Source organism: Tamandua tetradactyla, chromosome 7 (assembly GCF_023851605.1).
Source record: "Tamandua tetradactyla isolate mTamTet1 chromosome 7, mTamTet1.pri, whole genome shotgun sequence".
In the NCBI taxonomy this organism is placed as follows: domain Eukaryota; kingdom Metazoa; phylum Chordata; class Mammalia; order Pilosa; family Myrmecophagidae; genus Tamandua; species Tamandua tetradactyla.
In genome coordinates, this window is record NC_135333.1 from 86,993,586 (window position 1) to 87,013,222 (window position 19,637).

A 19,637-nucleotide genomic window follows, 5' to 3' on the forward strand; every position below is an offset into this window, starting at 1 on the left:
TTACATGAATCCTAGAGCCAAATAAGATGATAACTAAAACAATACCAAATTGTAATGCAGATTACACATGACCTTAGCATGATTTGGCATATTAGCAGTAGGAGAAGATTGAGAAGTGAGAGGGAGGAAAGAAAATGGAGTCTGAAATATAGATAAGACTTCTGTATATGAAGAGAATAGTAGTTGGAAGAGGAAATAGGATCAAGGAAAAGTATTTTGTTGATTTATTTATCCTTAAGATGAGACACTTAAACACGTTCAAATATTGCTTCTAGTAAAGAAGCTGACAATACTGGAGAGAAGATTAAAAGTTTCTGGACTGGCCAGAGGAAGGGTGTTTAATTACAGGTAGAGGAAGTGGCTGTTATTATGGGAATAGGACATTCTCCACTGTCTGAGACAGAAAAGGACATGAATCACCCCAGATTCAAGGACAATAGATGTGTTTTTCCTAAAAAAAAAAAAAAAAAAAAAAAAAAGCCAAAGATTAATTTATTTTTTGTTCTCTTTAATCATAAAACTATTTCTTATTCTTATGATTAAAAAGGAAAAAGTTTAGAATAAATGAAAGTTTGCAGAAAAATAACTTCAATAAATATATAAATTACATGAGTATTTATATATTCAGCTATTTATTAGCCAAATAATGGAAAATTAATCTAGATAACTATTAGAGTTGATTTTAAATAGCTTTTTTTTTTTTTTTTTTGCATGGGCAGGCACTGGGAATTGAACTCAAGTCTCCAGCGTGGCAGGCAAGAACTCTGCCTGCTGAGCCACCGTGGCCCACCCTAAATAGCTTTTTAATGTATTAATTTAAAAGTCTGAAATTTGTTTAGTAATATATTTTGGCAACTAGAAACAATCACAAGATACTAGTAGAAGGCACCCCCTCCTCAAATTCCTTATGCAAGTCACTTTGATTCTTCACATAATAGGAATTATTGTTGAACCAACTTTTCCTTTTAACTATTAATAATGTCTTCTCTAACCTGTAATTTTTCTCAAAATAAACATGGGCATTTTCCTCTGTGTTATTTACATGAAATGGTATCCCTTATTTTTCATTTGTACTATAAATAGCTACTTCTAATATAGTTACTAAACAAATTCTTGGTTATCCCCTAATATGTGTACAGGGGCTGATCAGATGTAAAGGAATTGCAGAGATAACAGTAACACTGAACTTCTCCCTATGGAAGAAGCAGTGTTAGTCATCTGGAAGGCAAATGAAAGCTAAAAACACCCCAAGTCTCCCAACTGGTAAATTCCAGGATATATGTCTTTTGATTCCTGCTCAAAAGTTTTTTGAATGACTTCATGTTGTCCTCTTCATAAACATTCCCACATATCATCTCCTAATTAGAATAAAACCCAAACATAATTTTCAAATAGCTTACCTTGCTAAAAGAAGATAAAATTAAAGATATATTTGTGGACATACACAATGCTATGGAGATTTTTTTCTTTGAGTGGGCGGGGGCGGTGGTACATGGTTCGGGAAACTATGTAGACTTTTGATTAAAATTTTAAATGGCAAATGAAGAAGAAATTCAACTTCACAATGCAACTAATTGGAGGCACACAATCTAAAAATACAACATATCATTATTACTACAGCATGTATTATGAAGCAATAATTTATTATACAAAGCTAGAGAATGTGGAGTAAATTCAAAAGAATTCTACAAATGAAAGAACCTGGAAAAAAAAAAAAAGATAGCTGTACTATCTAATATTAGTTCTTTAAAAACAATCATTCATGAATACCCTGATCAGATAATGTTGCCCTGATCATTATCAATGTAAGTCTATTTTTATTCATCCTTTATTATTCTGTGTATAAAGAGAAGTTAAAAAATGCTTTACACAACCTATGTCAGAATGATCTTTAAAACATGTCAAACAGGCGGGCCGCGGTGGCTCAGCGGGCAAGAGTGCTTGCCTGCCATGCCGGAGGACCCCGGTTCGATTCCCGGCCCCAGCCCATGTAAAAAACAAACAAACAAACAAAATATAATAAAATAAGAAAATGTTTAAAGATGTTTCCCTTTCTTCCTCCCTTCCTTCCTTCCTTCTCTGTCTTTCTTTCTAAAAAAAAAAAAAAAAAAAAAAAAAAACATGTCAAACATATCATGCCTCTCATTTACTAAAAACCCTTTAATAATCTCCATCTCACTCAAATGGTCAAGATCGTTTCATGATCTACCAGGCCCTTTAGATGGAAACCACACAACCCTCCCATTCTCATCTCCTACCCCTCCAATCTCAGTTCTCTTCGCACCACACAGAGCTTTCTGCCATTCCAATGCACCAAGCATATCCCTGCCTTGAGGCATATAGACTTGCTCTTCACTCCACAGATCTGATTATCCCATTCAGGACTTTGCTCCATGTTCTCCTTATCTGACAGGCCTTCCCTGGATACCCTAGCCAACAGGTTCCCATCATTCTGTTTACCCTGTTTTACTTTTCTTTTTGGTACTTATCCACACTGACATATCATATATTAGAACCTTTGTTTTTCTCCACTAAAATGAAAGTTCCAAGAGAATGGTAACTTTTGCTGTAAATGAATGAATAATCATCTAATCCTTTTTGTTTTCTCCAGAGAAATAGTATAAACAAGACACTTAAAGTTCTTGATTATTTCTCATACCAATACAATTCAAAGTAAAGTATTAGTATTGATTGCATTCTTTACAAAATTATAAATTGGCAAAAATGTCAATTGATGTATTTCACTTTTTATATCTGTGTACAGTGCTTAAGGGCACAGTGGTTTTATTCCATAACCTGTAAGGCAGCATAATATTGTAGGCATGCATCATGTCAATAATTCCAGATTTAGCTCTTTTACTAATGTTTCATGTAATAGTGGGTGGCAATTTAGATTTGTAAACTAGTTCATTGGACTAAGTTTCTTTCTATCTCTTAAGACTTTAGAGATCTATGAGATATTTGTCTTTTGGGCTTCAATTTATTGGTATTTAATATTTAATTCTATGATATTAGTAAAGTAGACATTTTGGATGTATTCTACCAGAATTTTTATGAAAGTATCCTCAAAGTGGTTGGAAACCATCCAATTATGTGGGCAGGTAACTCTAAACAGAGCATTCTATATGACTATTGTCTAATTTAGCTGAGAATAAGTTCTTGAAGTTATGCATGCAAATATACTTGAAATTATCTTTCCTTTTGTTGGAGGGTAGTGTTTTCTCAAGATATATACGAATAACAGTCTGTCTTATCTCTAATGGTAATGGAAGAAACAAGTAAAATCCCTGAAGCATTCAGACAGAAAAGCTTAGCTCCTTTTCTGAGTAAGTCATTTTACTTGAAGAGATATGATCTCTTCAAGAGAGGCTGAAGACAAAGGCATCTGTCTCCATGTTTGATTCAAATAAAAACATACACTGGTAGTCAGTATATAGGAGGCCTGGATAAGGACATAAGTTAAACTGCAGCATACTTGTGGAAGTGGTCACCCTGGAGGGATAACATGAGGGAGGGATCCTAAAGTTTTCTAGAGAGAATTAGGCAATAGCAGTCATTGTGATGACTGTTAAAGACAACTGCAAGACTTCTCTCATACATGATATGGACACAGGTCATATTCCATGGCAGAACTCGGGGCAATGACCTGCAAGAGAATGCAAAGGCCACATGACTCCAGCTGACTAAGGAGTGTTACTAACATCGAACCTTCCATAATGCCTATGGCCCTAGTAGATGCTCATAGCAAAGCATTTGATCATTCTTTGACACAGAAATTATCTGATTTAATTAACATTCATTCTATACATGAGGGTCAGCACTAAATAGTTAAAATTTGTATTAGCCAAAGCTGAATTCTGAAGAGTGTCCCAAGCTTTTAATGGTGGACCTGAGCCCAGAGTACATACCACAGAATAAAAAGTAACCTGATCTCATGATCCAAGTGTTCTCCCAGTTCTGTTAAATAATTAATAACATTTAAATTTGTTTCAAGGTTTAGATTCTGGGAGAATAATCAAGAAGTCTTCATTTCAAACCATAAAATAACATAAGAAGTAATATAACTCCAGGACCCTATATATCTTATCAGATACTAGATTTTCTTCTATTCTTGAAAGTTCCTTTACATATTCTTCGTCATCAAATCCTAAGAAGAGGATATCCAAATGCTGGCATTTTTGTATAAGGGTATTAGTCACTGTTGCAATACTGAAATAAGCAAGTACAAGTAAGTACAAGATAATAAGAAAGTACAAGACATGAACAAGTGGCAAGAGTTTTAAAAAGAACTATAGAATTGACGGCAAAGGGAATGATCAGCAAATGAGAATGCACATGTCCTGACCTACTGAGTCTCCCAGTCCAATCTCTCCTACTTCTGGTGTCCTTGATATTATGTATTTCTTGCAATGCTGAAAAAAAAAAAAAAAGGAAAGAACATATTAACTGAGAAATCAAAGTAATTCTAAAACACTCAGGTGAAAAAATTAAACATCATAAAGATATTTAAATAAGATTTCTACTGGAAAATTTGGGAGGCTATAGTAAGTAACTTCATAGCAATATATTTTCTCTAGTCTAAATTCACAGCCATACAACATGTCAGATAGATAGAACTGTATCAGATAATGGTTGATCAATTAATAATGAATGAGCATTTAAAATGAACTTTTATAAATTGCAGTTCAAGATATAGTGGCAATCTGAAATATAAATATGAGAACAAGTTATTTTGGAGCCAAAACAATCAAGTCAATTATTCAATGCTTATATTATAAATTCAGGTACTTGTGTGTGTAGCCTATGGTGATATGGTATTCCTGAGCCCAGTTTTATTTACTGAGATTGACAATAATAAAAAATTGTAGACTCCATGACAGTTACCTCAAAATATAGTTACAGTGCAACATTATTTACAGCTACAGTTATCACTATCCTGTGGAAAACATACTTATGAGCACTGAAATTTATTAAACATAAATCTACTAGTACTTAGCAAAACACTGTTCTAAGTTATACTAGGATACCATGCTATAAAAGGATAAGAAGTCTTACAAATTCACCAGTTAATTTTGAGGTTAAAAACAATAATAACAACACTAAATTAAAAGCAGCAATATTCTCTTTATACTTGGTAACGTTATCAAAGTTATACTTCAATATCATAAACACACGCACAGTTTTAGTCATTGGTCCCATGACAGAAAAGCTATATATCTTTTGGAATATATCTAAGGCTAATTTTCCTGATCTGTAAAATGGTTTCATAGGCATGTCATAAATCTAAAACACTTCCTGACATAGAAAAATTTTTAATATATATTATCTACTTTATTACATTTTTTCTTATTTCTGAGTCCAGAATAATTTTATAAGGGTAAGTTCATCAGCTATACTCAGCACTTAAAGCTTTGGCCCCTCCAAATCATTAAGTTCTGTGGTTTCAGGATGTTTAAACAATTAATAATGATAGTTGGCATTTTGCATGTTTATTAAAATTGCAGAAATACAAATAATCCAAATTTATGCCCTTAGATAGTAGAGTTCTGTGTATCATAAATCAAATTATGTGCCGTTATGTTAACAATGATATCTCAAAATAATACTTTTTGAATGATATATTCAAAATGCTAATAGAATGCCACTTCTGGGATGCTGATTTAGCATACTAGAGCCAGAGATTTAGAGGTGATCTAGGCACAGACTACTTGTACAACTTTCATTATTAGTTTTTGTTATTTGTGTATATTAGTGAGATATAATAAAATAATCTCAATATTGCTGGATTTATACCAGGAACGCAAAGTTAGTTTAATACCTAAAAATCAATTGATGTAACACACCATATTAATAGAACAAAGCACAAAACCATATGAACATCTTAATAGATGCAGAAAGGCATTGACAAAATCCAGCATTCTTTCATAATTAAAATGCTCAATAAAGAGAGAAGAGAAGGGAACTTCCTCAACCTGATAAAGGGTTTCTATGAATAACCCACAACTGATCTCGTAGTTAACAGAGAAAGACTGAATTTAACCAAAAAAAGTAGAAAATGTGCACACTAAAACATTGCTGAAAGAAAGAAAGGAAATCTAATAAATGGAAAAGCATTCCATAATTATGGATCAGAAGATTTAATATTATTAAAATGAAAATACTCCCCTATATTGGTCTACAGATTCAACATGCTATCAAAATTCCAGCTTTCTTTTTTGTAAAAACTGGTAAATGTTACTAAAATTCATATGGAAATATAAGCAACTCAAAATACTCAAAATCCTGAAAAAGAAGAAAAAAGTTGAAGAATGCACCCTTATGATCTCAAAATTTATGGCAAATCTACAGTAATCAAGACAATGTGGGACTGGCATAAGGATGGACATACAGATCAATAGAATAGAAAGGAGATTACAAAAATAAACTCATACATTTATAGTAAATTGATTTTCAACAAGGGTGCCAAGATAATTCAATGACTGAAAGGACAACCTTTTTTTCAGCAAATGGTTTTGGGACAACTAGATATGAACATGAAAAAGAATGAAGTTGTACCATACCTCACAACATACCTAAAATTAGCTCAAAATGATAACAGACCTAATGTAAGAGTTAAAACTACAAAACTCTTAGAGGACAACAAAGGAATAAATGTGACCTTGGGTCAGGAAATGACTTCTCTGATGCAACAAAATTTTAAAAATAGATAAATTAAACCACCTCAAAATTAAAAGCTTTTATGCCTTAACACTCCATGAAGAAGCTGGAAAGATAACCCACAGAATGTGAGAAAGTATTTGCAAATCATATATCTGATAACAGACTTGCATCCACAATATATAAAGAACTATTACAATTCAATAATAAAATGACAAATAATATCATTTAAAAATAGGAACTATGAATAAATCCTCACCAAAGAAGATATATAAATGACAATGATCACATGAAAAGACATTCGACATGATTAGCCATCATGAACTGCAAACAAAAATCACAATTAAGTACCACATCACATCCACTAAGATGGTTATATAATGGACAAGATGAACAATAACACTTGTTAGTACCAGATGTAGAGAGATTCAAACCCTTCTACATTGCTCATGGAAATGTAAAATGATGCAACCACTTTGGAAAACAGTCAGGCAGTTCCTGGAGTTGTTAAACATAGTCACCTTATGACCCAGCAATTCCACTATAGGTATATATCCAAGAGAAACAAAAATATATATCCCCACAAAAATTGGACACACACGTTCATAGCAACATATTTATATTAGTCCCAAAGTGGCAATAATCTAAGTGTTCGTCAATGGATGAATGGAAAAAAAAAATGTGGTACGTATATTCATACAACTCAATATTATTCAGCCGTAAGTAGGAATAGAATTCTAATGCCTGTCACAATATGGATGGACCTTGAAAACATTCTGCTAAGTGAAAGAAGTCACTCACACACACAAAAAAACACTCATGATTGTATTTATAAGAAATGTTCAAAATAGGAAAATCCATACAGACCTCAGTAGAGCTATGATAAGGGATTTAATCAGTAATGGGGAGTGACAGCTAATGAGTACAAGGTTTCTTTCTTCGAGACGAAAGTGTTCTAAAAGTAGATAGTGGTGACATTTGCACAGTACTATAAATTTACTGAAAACATTGAACTGTACACTTTAAATGAGTGAATTACATGGTATGAGAATTATACCTCAATAAAGCTGCTTTTTAAAAATTACATACTTTAAAACAATGACATTTTAATTTACTTATTCCTATTTTAAAAGTAAAACTACACACATCTGCTTGAAAAATCCAAACATGTTAAGATAATATGAAATAATTTTTATATTTTGATAGGTTATTCTCTGACATAATATTAGAAGCATGCCAAGCTTAAATACCAATAATAATAATATAATAAGAACTCTTCAAATTTTAGTATTTTAACAGATCTCAAGAAATATAATAAAACCCAAGAATTATTTTAACCTTATCAGGGCTGATAATGTGGGAAAAATATTTTAATCCAAAGTATTAGAAAGTTCAGAATATTATTTGTTAAAAGTTGGATATCACAAATATGTTAGCTATTTGAACTTCTCTATTTGAGAATGACTTATGAAAGAAAAGTTTAGTTGCCAATTCAAACTAGATAAATACATGAGAAAAGATCTACCTTAAAAATACCAAATTTCAGTGGTATAACATTGAAGTTCCCCAATTCCACCTATTTAATCATCAATTTAATTCATCAAACGTAAATGAATTTTGGGAAACACTTGGAGGTTACATTATTCTCAGAGAGTACTCACATTTATCCAATTTCATGATGATAAGAGTTATATGATTAAGCAGCCTGACCAATTCTAGTTTTACACCTAATGTGCTTAACTAACCCCTTTGTTAAATACAAGTTTGACTATTCAGATGTAATTTCTGCTGTCAAAATTTAAATAAGTTCACATTCCTTCCTCTAAAGAGTGCACATTGTGCTGACTTAAGTTTGGAATTTGTTGATAGAAAACAACCATTCATTCATTGATTCATTTACTCACCAAAAGCTACTAAGAAATTAAGGTAAGATATTGTATATATAGCAATACAGAATGGAGGAATACAAGGAACAGTGCTATGGGATCATCTAGAGTGGAGTTTGAGTTTAGTCCTCAACTTCCAGAGTCTCAGTTTCTTTATCTAAGTGATGACTAATTGAACTAATTTACAGAATACAATAATTAAATGTTAACTTCTCTCTTTTTCCCTACTTTGAAGGCTGGGAAGATGAATCACACATGAATTCTGCCTTTTAGGAATCAATAATATAGTAGCCATGATAAGGTTTATAAATAAATTAAATAAGGTAAAAAATTATAGCATGGAAATTTGCAATGGTAAAACAGGAAGCAAGATAATCCATATCAGATATACAGAATAAAGCATCATCATCATCAACAAAAATACATAACCTTTATATAAGTAATTCTGAAGCTAATTAAGTAATGTAAAATCAATAATTTTAGGGTTTTTCTCAAAGCAATTATGAGTAATTACAAGTAAACTTTAACCTTATGGAAGAGATGTTTGTCAGCATTTTTCCTTAAGGTAATGCACAAAAATGCCATGTTTCCTCTATCAAGTATTTGTTATCTTTGACTATCCCTGTTTTCACACTTCTGTTTGACCAGTGGAAGATTATTCAATGTCTTGGTGCTTCCATTTCCTCATCTGTAAATGGGGATTATAAGAAAGCATGCCATATAGGAAGCTAGTACAATTAAATAAGGCAATGCATACGAAATGCTTAAAAGAGTGCATGGTCCACTGTCAAGTACTCAATCACTGTTAGATCATCTTACTACTCTCATTATCATCTTCCACGCCATAACAGGAACATATACAGATATTTTTACTCATTTTTAATGAACATTCAATGGGAAAGGTAAAATGTCACAAGGGAAGATATTTTAATATGCATACTAGGAAAACTATAGCTTTTTCTTTTATGTCATTCGTAGAGGCCAGCTGAATAAGGTTCTATGATTGGTTAGGACTTTATCATGTGCCTACGGAGTGGGAAGAGAATGAGGAAGTAGATCTCCCAAAGAGTGGATGTTCGGTGGAGATGGAAGAGAAATGGTCTACATCTACTAAGTAAGTAGGGATACTGTTTCCTTAATTCAAGATTTCTAATTTAACTGAACTCAGAAAATCTTAAACAAAACAATGATTTATATAAATGTAAAACTCTTCAATAAGATGTCCTTCGGCTAAGCCTGGAAGGAGACTCCTCCCCTCTCCCCTCTCCCCTCTCCCCTCTCCCCTCTCCCCTCTCCCCTCTCCCCTCTCCCCTCTCCCCTCTCCCCTCTCCCCTCTCCCCTCTCCCCTCTCCCCTCTCCCCTCTCCCCTCTCCCCTCTCCCCTCTCCCCTCTCCCCTCTCCCCTCTCCCCTCTCCCCTCTCCCCTCTCCCCTCTCCCCTCTCCCCTCTCCCCTCTCCCCTCTCCCCTCTCCCCTCTCCCCTCTCCCCTCTCCCCTCTCCCCTCTCCCCTCTCCCCTCTCCCCTCTCCCCTCTCCCCTCTCCCCTCTCCCCTCTCCCCTCTCCCCTCTCCCCTCTCCCCTCTCCCCTCTCCCCTCTTAGCTGGTCTCTTTATTTCAGTCACAAACCCTACATATAAGACAACTTGGCTTTCAGTGTTCTGCCAGTCTTTTCTGCCCACTTATCCCTCAAGACTCAATGCAAGTTTTACACACATGAAAGGGAAACCTTTCATAACTCCCCAAGGGATACTGAGGAATTTTTTCCCATGTCATACAACCTGCAAGTGTAGATTAGCAAACAAATAGCATCCAATTATGGGTTACTGTCATATTAGAAAATGTTCTTATTATAATGCTCTATGCTAGAAAGAGATGTAGTAGATTCTCTCATAGTGACTGATGAAAGTTGAAAGTAGCTCCATATTTTTTTTAAATATTTTGATCACACACGCCAGCAATTCTATACGTGTTTGTATAGAATTTTACTCCTGAGAATATATCCTAAGGAAATAATCCTAAACATAAGAAACGTTTATGCAAAATATTTTCCCCTGAAAATTATGGATAATATTAAAAAAGGAATCAACCCAAATGACCAACAATAGTGTATTGGTTAAATAAACTACAGGCCATCTCCCTACTAACCTGCCCAAGAAACTGAAGCTTAGTAATTAGCAGAGCCCAGATTCAAATACACGTTTGTGTGATTCCAGAGCTCAAAAGTTCCTAAGCATATGCTATAATGTCTTAATTTTGGTTAACAGGGAGAGGATTCATAATTCAGATAACCAATATACTATTGATTAAATACACACATATATACATACTATGACTCAAAGGATAAATGCTAAAATATCACAGGGTCAATTTCAGAATTACAGGATTTTTTTTTTTTTACTTTGTTTTGTTAATTCACATTTTCTAAATGTTTCTCCAATAAACCGTATAACTATGGCAATATAAATGTTATTAAATAGGATGGACAATGGTGGCTCAGTGACAGAATTCTTGCCTGTCGTGCCAGAGACCCAGGTTCGATTCCCATTGCCTAACGATGCAAAAAAAAAAAAGTTATTAAATAGAATAACAAAATTTTCATACAAAATTGTATACTGCTATACTAGTAAGTCGAAAATAATTTTTGCAAACGTCTGAGTTGGAACCAGAGCCCTCCCAATAACCCGGTTTCCCTCCATAGCACATGGACCCCACTGGGGTCTCCCAAGGGGTCAACTTCTGGTATAGTAGCCAAATGTCATTTAGAAAATCATTCAAAAACTTCCTTTATTACCTGTTAGACACCTTAGCTACACTGGCTCCTCACAATCACTGAGTGAGATCACCGAGTTGAACCGAGCTGCCTTTGGCCACAAGGGCAGCGTGTGGCAGAGACGGGATTTGAACCTTTCAGACTCCAAATCCATTTTCTTTCCAAAAGATCACATAGGCTTCTTCAACATAGGACTGTGCATCAATTCCCCATTTCTTTTTCTTTTCAAATATCTGCTAATGTATCTAATAAAGCAATTGTTAATAATATGAGAATATACTAGAGATTTTATATCAGATATACAGAATAAAGCATCATCATCAACAAGAATATATAGCCTTTATATACTAGAAAAAATACTAGACCTAGAGGTCTCCCCTAATTCTCTCAAAAGTAGAACATCCTCCTCCAAGTCTCTACTCTTTGACTCTTTTCTTTGATTTCCTTCATAGCATTTCCCAACCCTAAAATTTGCTTGCCAACTTGGTTCATTGCTTTTCCTTTAGCACCTAAAACAGTGCCTGACATAAAATAGAAGTTTAACACATATTTAGTGGATTATGGAATAAACATATTCATGAGAACATGAGCAAATTTCACCCTTTCCTAGCTAAGAGTCTCTTGACCAATCTAGTTGCCTCAGTTTTTAAACTTCTGCTTCTTTAATGTAACATGTATAAGTTGGCATACCTTTAAATTAATTCATTTAAAACCACCTATTGTGGGCCTACTATGTACCAGATACTGTTCTAAGTGATGCAGTGATAGTAATGAACAGAACGGGCAAAAATCCCTTCCTGCAGGTAGCTTACAACATAATGTGTTAGATGGTGACAAATATTTTGGGGACAAATAAAAGAGTTTGTGGGTAGGGATCGAAGAGGAGGATTAGCAGTGTTAAGCAGGGTAACTGGGGAAGGTCTCACTGAGAAGGGGACATATGACTAAGGAGATAAGGGAGAAAGATATGCATGTTGAGGAAGAACTTCTCTGACATAAAGAATGACATGCTGTCCTGGTTATATTTTCAGAGGGCCCTTAATGGAGCCAGTGAAAGAAAGAATGGCAGGAAATGAGATTAGGTAAGTGGGTGGGAGCAGGCACAGATTGTGTAGGGCTTTGTACGCTTTTGGAAGAATAATGGCCTTTTTTTTTTTTTTTTTTTTTTTGGCATGGGCAGGAACTGGGAATCGAACCCAGGTCTCCAGCATGGCAGGTGAGAACTCTGCCTACTGAGCCACCATGGCCCAACGGAATATTGTTTTCTGTTCTCAGTAAAACTGATAGTCACTTGGGATTTGAGCAGATTTAAAATGTGACTTCATTTTAATAGGTTGGGTGAGCTACTCTTTGTGCTGTTGATCAAGCATATGGCAGATAATTTAACATCTCTAATCTCTGCCCACCAAAAGCCAATAGTAATCCTCAAGCTTCTGACAATCAAAATTACCTCTATCTATTTCCAAAGCTATGTTAAGAAAGACTGAAGGTAGGTAAAGGCACAGTTTATTCTAATATTCCAGGTGATAGTTTATGGTATCTTGGACCAACATAGCAGTGGTGAATTCTGCATATATTTTTAGCAGATCAATTTGCCAATAGATTGAATATGTGTGTGGGTAAAGGCAAGGAATCAAGATCATCCCTAGTTGTTTGGAATAAGTAGATAGAGGGATGGAGGTGCCATTAACTGACACTGTTAAGACAATGAGGAGCAAATTTGATGGAAAAAAAATGCATTCAGTTGAAACATGTAAAGAACTACTATATTCAAGCAGCTATATCACTCCTTTATTCACAATTTTTACTGAGAAATGAGGTAACAGACACTAGTTCTGAACTGAAGGATTTATTAAAGAGCATTTCATGATGGGATAGTTTTAAATACTCTGAAAATTTAGAGTAATCTATTAATTCTAAGCAATGCAATAATGTTAAGAAAAGTATTTTTAAATATAACCCAATGGAATGAATGAATCTAATTGTAGTTTTTCAAACAATAAAGGATGTGTGGGCAGTCAGGTTTTTAATGTTGTTAAAATCACACCATGCCCATTTCGTTTGGAGCAGACATCCTGCAGTGAGATTAGGTCCAGTCTTGGGAAAACAGTGGGTGATGTAACTGTCCTGTATTTCATACTGACTGAGCATCACTGCTTCCAATGCTGTGACGTCAGATAGTCAATATATACAACCTTTTCTATATACATGAAAAATTTAAGGATTTCAGCATAAAGAAACCACATCCAGACACTATAAGGGCACTCTTTCATTTTATAGTTGACTCATTCTGTCATGGAATTAACAAATTATTTGAATCAACACAGTGAACTGATTGATATAAACATATGATTTTGAGTTGTTAGGAGGAAGTGTCCAATTACATCAAGGCCAGAACATTTTGCCCAGTGGTATCATTTTGCCAGGTCTTTAGGGCATTGTCCATTACATAAACATGAAGTTTCCTTGAAAATGTCTCCAATTCCCAAATTCATATAGTTGGAAAATGTTCATCATCTTTGAATTTAGACCCTATTTTTGAACATTCTATCTCAATATTTTCTACTCATATTCCCTATGAGTAGAAACAGGTGAGGTATTTATATTCCAAAAAGAAGTCTCTGTTCACAAATGCATGTATACATTTTTGAAAATGACGTCATTTTCCAGATTGCCCTAGCCTATTGTTAGATGTCCTATTTCTCTCTATAACATTATGGAGGAGGAATAGATAGAGTTCTTCAGTCAAGTTACCTTTCTCATCACTAGTTAGCTGAAAAAGTTAGAAGGCTTACACAAAGGTGGTAGATTGAACTAAATGGGATGGAAGGAGATGAAGTAGCAGTGGTAGATGAATGTGCCACTAGCTTCACATTGTTATTTCACTGGAAGGACATAGTGTGTTATAATGAATTACCATTAATTTAAGCCAGCAGTACTGTTAGACTGAGACCAGCAACCCAGGATGACAAACAGTGCCTGCAATATCATCTAATGAGGGGACAAGTCTGCTTCAGTAGTACAGCTTCATTCAATTAGTGGGCAAGGCTTTTAATGCTACTCTGCACAACTAAAGCAATTTTGATTACTTAGAGCCAAGTCTCCATTTAGAATGTTTCAGAAGCTGAAACAGTTTTTTTTTTTTTAATATAATTTATCTAGAGAGTATTTGAATGGTAATAAGCTATTTGAAAGCCAATCACATTACTCCCTATTTTTGCCTAAGTAATATTGAAATATAGTTTTTAAAAGTTCAAATGATAGAGTTTACTCTAGCAAATGAAATGTAAATAAGATAGCAAATGATTAAGGATATGCTGAGGATTTGTGTGTGTGTGTGTGTGTGTGTGTGTGTGTGCAGGCGGGCACTATGTGAGCCTCTCTGTGCCAGGATTACAGTTGGTGAATTTCATTTCATCAGCCAAAATTATCAGGAGGATTGCATATTTATTCTATATATCCACATTGAGAAAAAAATTCCGGATCTTGCCTTCTTTGGCTGGGAGCATTTGTATTTCATAGCTTTTGATATGGGGAACTGACGTTTCCACTTCATTATTTTTTTTCAATATGCCACTATATAGTTAAAATTATTGATATGTGCAATGGCACAATTTTATTTTATATTGTGATCATTGACTTATAAGTAAAACCCTGCCCTGAGTAGAAGCTACTTAGGCTTAATAAATTCCTTTCATTCTCATCAGAGACATCCAGGGAACTCACTCTATACATAGCCTTCTTCAATTCTAGCCATTGTCTAGTTTTCTATCCACTCAGCATGCATAATTCTCAGACTCTTTGCCATGTGCAAAATTCCATGAAGTTTGACCTATTTAATTAGAAGGTCATTGGAGAGAGGAATTACTCAAGTGCTAGACACATAGGAGGTGTCAAGACATTTATGTTAAATGGAATACAAATTCTACACAGGTGAAGAATGTGAACATCATTACTACACAAACATACCCCCTTAATTTCTTTGCTTTCCTCAAATGAACTGCAACATCAAGACATCAAAAGTTCCTGACATGGGAGAAGAGTAGGATTGGGAAGCCTGAATAGCCTGAATGCTCTCACTATACTCAGATTTTTTTTTTCCAGTTTCAAACATAGTTCTATGTGAGCAGAACAATCACAACACAGTCTTGTTTTATAATCAGGGAGAGAAGGTAAATTTTAGTTGTTTCTAAATTGGTCTTCATTTCACAAAACTTTCGAAGACCCTAAGATAACATATGGCCACTAGAATTCCTCAGAATGTAAAAGAACCAGAAAATATTTTTGTATGTACAAACATCTTGGTAGCAAGGAAGAATCCTAACCCTTCCATACTCCCCTCAAATGTGGAACTCATAATAAATGTCTGAGAACACTATGTATCAATGATCAGTGAATCCAGTGAATTTTACAGAAGCCTAACACAAAAATTTGGGGGACAGTTTTCAGTAAATAATACGCCTAATTAGTTCTGAAGGCAGCTATGTGTGTTTAGCCATAGCTTTTTTTTTTTCCTACTCTTCCAAAAATGAACCAGCTTACAGATAATGCCAAGACCACCTTTGCTGCAGTCACTATTCAAAGGACCAGCACAAACCTTAGTCTGTGGCTTCAAACCACTGTATATCTAATAACATGCTACTTTCTGCTGTAACCCTTTGAGGAATGATGACTAATGATTTAGAGAAAAAACTAAAGGTGAGTCAGCAAGCCCTCATAAAACTGCCATAATCACCAGGGATATATTCAACACATGCCTACAAGGCATAATACTGGCTGATGGGACCAGAAGTTCCTCAGGGGAGATTGGGAAAAGAAAGGAACAAAGAAGGGTTGCCTTAAGGTTTGGGAACAAATAAAAGGCTGAGAAATTCCTGGGATACCCCCTGAGGGAGGGAAAATTTACCTTTTCCAAGACTTGTTGATTTTTGCCTCTTCCCTTAGAGTGGCCTAAAATGCAGCTAATGCTCAGAGGAAGTTCAGGGAGTCTAATAAGGAATATGAATAGGTTAATGCTTTCACACCAAGATTTTATTGATTTTGATACCAGGTTTCACTCACTACGATCATTTTTAATACAAATATCTGATCCACCTAAATCCCATTGGGAAAAAACAAATAAACAAAAAACCTGGGGTGTGGATGATTCCCTAAGCAGTAAAATCATAGGTAATATAAGCATTTTGTTGCACCATCATCTAATTATCACATGCAGGGCATGAATTGAAGACCCTCATTTAAGGTAGGAAAGAACTTTGCTAAGGGCAGATGATCCAGCATGATATTTTCTCATAAGGATGGTCATGTCAAATCTTTTTAAGAAGTAGGTGGATTATAATGATAGGTCAGCAATTATTAGAGACCATTAGTTTAGCACATCCCTTTACTTTGTTGAGAAATTGAACGTTTAAAGAGAAATCAGGCAGAAAATACAGAATTCCCACATTCCCACCCCCATTATTAACATTTTGTATTAGTGAAAACTTTGTTACAATTAATGACAGAGTATTATAATAAAATGTCTCTGTAGTCAAGTTTTAATCAAATTTCTCGCTAAAAACTGCGCTGTCATATAATATTATGTATATATATACATATACTAACATTTTATTTTTAAAGACATCCCAGGGAGATGAGATGTGGAAATAAAGATGCTGGATGGGTGTGAAGAGTAAATCTGGGGAACTCAATTGGTACAGATGCCTCCATTGACAAAGAGATAGGGCATATGGCTTCTTTCCTCCCTGGTGTGCCTGGGCCTCAGACAGACCTTGAGATTTCCTAGTGATAAGTTTCTGCTTGTGAGCTCCACTGGGAAGATATTTTGTATGCCACTGAAAACCAAGATGTTTGCATTCCCACCAATCCAGGGATAAGGCATTTTCCTCATACAGACACAAAACATACAGTATATGAATGTTTAATGGAGGCTAAAACTGGGAGAGGAACGGAAAACAAGAACAGAACAGGTTAAAAAAATATCTGGTTTCTCTCTATCAAAATACTAATTAAAATTCATGTTCATGGGGATGATTATACATATGTTTTTGAACTAAAAGTCTAACCTGGCACTATTTTTTGGCCTTATTTTTGTGACAACATTTTTGTCCATATGGCATGAAGTGAATCATTTTACATCTTTTTTTAAGCTCTATGTGTTTTTCTTGTTGTCTATTCCCTCTTCTCCTACCACACACACACTGGCAGCCGCTACCAAGTTACCAAATGCCAACTCAACCCTGCAAGCTGGCTGCATGAAGCTATATAGTACTGGCATTTTCCTTTCTTTGCAGAAATATTCTCTCTCTCTCCCTTCCTCTCTCTCTCACATACACACACCACTGAATATTTTCCTTCATTTTTATCCTTGCTAATCTTTTGATTCCTTCCAGATTCTGTCCAGCTCCATGTGCGTTTAGCTTTGGCTAGTGGCCTGTGCACTGCCCTACCACTCATTTAGTGCCCCTCACCCCTGGCCTTTCTTTTCTATGGCACTTGAACAATTAGTGGTTCACTTAAGAACTGCTATAAATTAATGGTTAATAGAGCCCATGTAATTAGTTTAGTCACAGCAAAGCTAGAAATACATGATTGTGCACTGGTCTCCTAGACTGTTGTTTTTAAATCAAATAATCCATGTCCCTGCTCTGTCAGACAGAAGAATGCTCCTTATCTGCAGTGCAGCCACACAGCCTGACCGTTTGGGTCTCCGATGGCACACGTTTCATACACGTGCGGCCTCTACCAGCACCGGGCACTGCTGAGCTTGTGTAGAAGGGCAGCAACTCCACCTAACAAATGTAACTTTAACAACAGTAAAACAACCTAATAGCTTAGCATGCCAGGGGGCTAATGTGGCGGGCCATTTACTGCTACACTAAATAGCCCCGGTTTGATTCTCATTGCCAAGTGTCGAACTGAGAATTGCAAGGCAGGAGTAGCTCCTAATTCATTAGATAAAGGGGGTCATTGCTCATAGGGATGGTGAAACTGCGGGTGGGGGGTGGGGATGGGGCGATGAGAAACTGACCAAGGCATTCGCCTGTCAAACCTGTTCAAACCTGGGGTACCTGTGACCCCATCCATTAGCAGAGTGGCTGAAACATGCAGGCTGTCCTTGGAGCTCATGGGCCAACTCCTGCCCCTGGCTAGATTTACTTTATTTAGCAACGTTCATCTGGAAAGGAGCTAAGAGAGGAAGGAATCCTAATAAGGAGCCTATTATTTATTATCAGAACCAGTGGAACAAAAGCAACAACACAAGAACAAAGAACAATAGAGCCTCAGCTGTAAAATGAGCCCCTACTAAGACGTCCGGGTCTAGCTGCTCAACCTCCTGTGCCCTGAAAAAGTTGCCGTGGACAGCGGAGACCTGGGCTAAAAGGCTGAGCAGGAATGAGACTGCTAGCCATAAAAGGGAGAACAAAATTCTTGTTAACATTACTACATCTCATAACATTGTCCTTTTTTCTTTTCGTTCTTCTTCCAGGCGGTTAAAAAGAGTTGCAAGTTAAAACTGCCTTGAATGAGTGTGCTAAAGTTATATAGGCAAAAAGAATTCTCTTATCTTGACTTTTTTAATAAAATAGAAAAATAATGAAAAATTTCAAATGGATCCCTAAAATGGGACATCTTTATTTCCTGAACATTAGCCCCTAAAACAACCAATTTCTCTAATTCCTGCCATCACTCAGATTGGCCTTGAATTACTTCCCAATAGGCCTCCCATGTGCTTCGAGATGAGAGTGTGTAATGGGGGATCTGTTAATTAACTAGAAGCAAAGTTGCGCGGTGGGGATCAAACACTGGATGCGTCCTAAAACTCCCACAGAGAAGATGAAATGCAGCGCAAACTTTAAAGACTTCCCGTCATTAGCTGAGACCTTGCTGCTCCTGGCCCAGACCCCTCCTGTTTCAGAGAACAATGAGGACAATGAGGGCAGGAATGAAATAGTGCAGCCCGGAACAAAGGAACTAGCTATTTACCCGTAGAAAAAGAAGGGGGGGGACTTTCTCTTTCTGTGGCTCCTGTCTACTTTTTAATTAATTTATGACTGCCAGGGAACTGCACAGAGAGCAGGCCCAGGCGCATTGTACGGAGCACAGTGTTAATATAAGTTACATCTACTGTTTACTCCCAGGAAAAGTGAAGAGAAAAGTGGGAGAGAAGGGTGCTGAGGAAAAAAAGAACAGGGTAGGAAAAATGAAAAAAAGGACAAATTATTGGACTGAGCTTTCACTCTTAGGATCGGGGTTCAAACTGGAAGATAATTTAAAAACAAAAGAAAGCAAAACACTGTCCCAGGAGCAATCAATCCTCTTAGAT

The 19,637-nt window shown here is 35.7% G+C and overlaps 1 protein-coding gene across 22 annotated transcripts in view; it reads right to left on the reverse strand.

Annotated features, from left to right (window-relative positions):
* Nucleotides 1–19,637, reverse strand: part of SOX5 (SRY-box transcription factor 5) — a 1,211,684-nt gene that overhangs the window by 641,125 nt on the left and 550,922 nt on the right. For all 22 annotated transcript variants that reach the window (XM_077170300.1, XM_077170296.1, XM_077170299.1 and 19 more), the window contains one exon: nt 4,346–4,412. The gene's annotated coding sequence lies outside the window, so the exon portion shown is untranslated. The remainder of the gene's footprint in view (nt 1–4,345; nt 4,413–19,637) is intronic.